General features: G+C 40.6%; 1 non-coding gene across 1 annotated transcript; it reads left to right on the top strand.

Moving 5' to 3' along the window:
• The first annotated feature begins 1,541 nt into the window (after positions 1-1,541).
• On the top strand, positions 1,542-1,740 carry LOC135214036 (U2 spliceosomal RNA). Its single transcript, XR_010314252.1, has one exon. It is a non-coding gene; the product is annotated as a U2 spliceosomal RNA (small nuclear RNA).
• The last annotated feature ends 760 nt before the right edge of the window (positions 1,741-2,500 follow it).

Raw genomic sequence — 2,500 nt, 5'->3', positions numbered from 1 at the left:
AAATATATCAATTCACAAACAATGAAATTTCAACAGAATCCACTTTATCATAACGCCAAAATTCATATCAGTTATATAACAAACAAAAAAACATAATTTCATTTCCTTCATTCCGTGATAGAATAAATTCGAATAAATAAAACGGACGAGATCGCATCCTTAATTTCCTGTTGCAGAAAGCAACAGCAATCTGCATACGTGAGTTAATTACTTAATTTCCCAGCTCTCTCTCTCTCTCTCATAACATTCGCTATTTCTATATTTTACTCATTCGCAATTCGTTGCATCTCTCTCTCTCTCTCTCTCTCTGTATGTATGTAAATAAAAGTCTTTATTTCAAATGTTTATTTTTTGCGTTCCGTTGCATCTCTCTCTCTCTCTCTCTGCGTAGATATATAATTCTTGATTTCTATTTTTTTCTTAATCGAGTTCCGTTGCTACGCTCTCTCTCTCTCTCTCTCTCTGCGTGATATATAATTCTTGATTTCTATTTTTCTTAAGGGTTCCGTGCTACGCTCTCTCTCTCTCTTACTATGTATGATATAAAAGTCATTACTAAGCTATTCGCTCTCTCTCTCTCTCTCTCTCTATGTATGTATGTATATAAAAGTCCTCATTACTAATTTTTCTATTCGTACTCTCTCTCTCTCTCTCTCTATGTATATAAAAGTCCTTATTACTAATTTTTCTATCCGTATCTCTCTCTCTCTCGTGGCCTAAACTTTTCCCCATCCAAGTGATGATAAGAATCCAGGAGGCTCACACGAAGACACGTAAGTCATATTTACCCTAATTTTGCAGATGTATGGTTAGAAGGCGTCTCGCATTAATTTCCTCTATTGTTTGAGCCATATATTTTTCGTGATGCGTTGGCTCTCAGTTATAATGAACAGTTGTGCAGTCTTTGTCTGACTTTGTTTATTACCTTCATAGGACGTTTAATTTCTCAGATATACGTGTTTATAAATGTATGTTTTATTTTATTTTTTATAGGACGTTCACTAACTCAGATATATGTGTTTACGTATGTATGTATTTATTATTATTATTATTAATGAAATGGCACTGCTTAAGGAATGTACTTTTACTATTATTATTATTGTTAATGAAATGGCACTGCTTAAGGAGTGTACTTTTATTATTATTATTTTGTTAAAGATGATGGCAGCATCAGTGGAATTGATTTTATATATGGTCTTTTCAATTCTTCTTATTATTCTCTTCTCATCAGGGCTGATATTTGCTAATAGCTGGCCGATGTTCATATCTTGGTTAAAGAAATGTTTTCTAAAAATACTAATTTATTGTTATGATAACAAAAGTGGTTAGCAAATCTTACTCTAAGGGCGTAATGGAATTCCAACGTTTCCAACCGTATCATCGGTTCATCTTCAAGGAAAGGTGAGCGTGAACTGATTGGAAGGGTTGTGTTGTTGGAGTATTTAAGCTGGCTTTATGCCAGCACGGGCTTTAGCTAATGTAGCAGCCCGTAGTTGGTCATTTGAATTATTTTTAGGTGCATTGGTGATTTAAGGATATGAGGCGCTTCTCGGCCTTTTGGCTAAGATCAAAGTGGTTAGTATCTGTTCTTATCAGCTTAATATCTGATACGATCCCCATGTGGGATCTACGATATTAAAACTGATTTTTTTGTGTCTTGGCGAAGTGCTAGGGGCCTTGCTCCACCTTGCCGCGGATCGTCCCGGTATTGCAGATTGGAATGGGGTCGTTCGGCGGTATTTATTGTGTCCCAGGTGCTCTGTCTGATGGGCGCTGCGTTTTCATTGGCTGAACAGAGGATTAAGTCCCTGAGTCAAGCCGTCTTGCAGAGGTGGAAGCTCGCACTGCTCTTTGCGTGCGGACGCTGGAGACTGGGAGCGTAGTATTGGGCAGGGGCACCTGATTGGTCCGTTCGATCGGCTCTATGGTGCCGGCGGGCGTCGCCCTACGTGCCACCGTCGGAAGGAGTGCAGTCTCTTGGGTGGTGTTGAGGCTGGGTCTCTCCTTCCCGATGTGTAGGGCCTCTAAGAGGCGGAGGCGACGGTGGTCTGCCGCCTTATCGATAATACCAATATTAGGAATAATGTCCTTCCGAGTTATCCTTGTATTGTGGATGTTTTTTGCGTGGTTATGGATGGCGCCTTCCTGAGCGTGGCAGGATATCCTTTCGGAAAATCGCATCGTTGTCATACCGATGTAGGCGCCGGGGCATTCCCGGACAGGGCATTTGTATTGGTAGACAACGTTAGTTTTCTTGAGAGGGTCCTGCATCACGGGGGCTGGGTTGTTTTTCATAATCAAGCCACTGGTCTTCTTGCTTTTATAGTAAATGATCAATTTCACTTTTTTCGCAGGGTCAGTGGGGGAGACGTTCCTTTCGATGATGTTACGAAGGGCTCGCTCGTCCTCTTTGTATTTCTTGTGAAATACTCCCTTGTAAAAGAGAGTGACGTCTTCAAGGGCGGCGGGGCGAGGCTCCTGCTGGTACCACTTATCGATG

This window comes from Macrobrachium nipponense, chromosome 43, assembly GCF_015104395.2.
Source record: "Macrobrachium nipponense isolate FS-2020 chromosome 43, ASM1510439v2, whole genome shotgun sequence".
Lineage (NCBI taxonomy): Eukaryota > Metazoa > Arthropoda > Malacostraca > Decapoda > Palaemonidae > Macrobrachium > Macrobrachium nipponense.
This window is presented reverse-complemented; position numbering and strand designations above follow the sequence as displayed.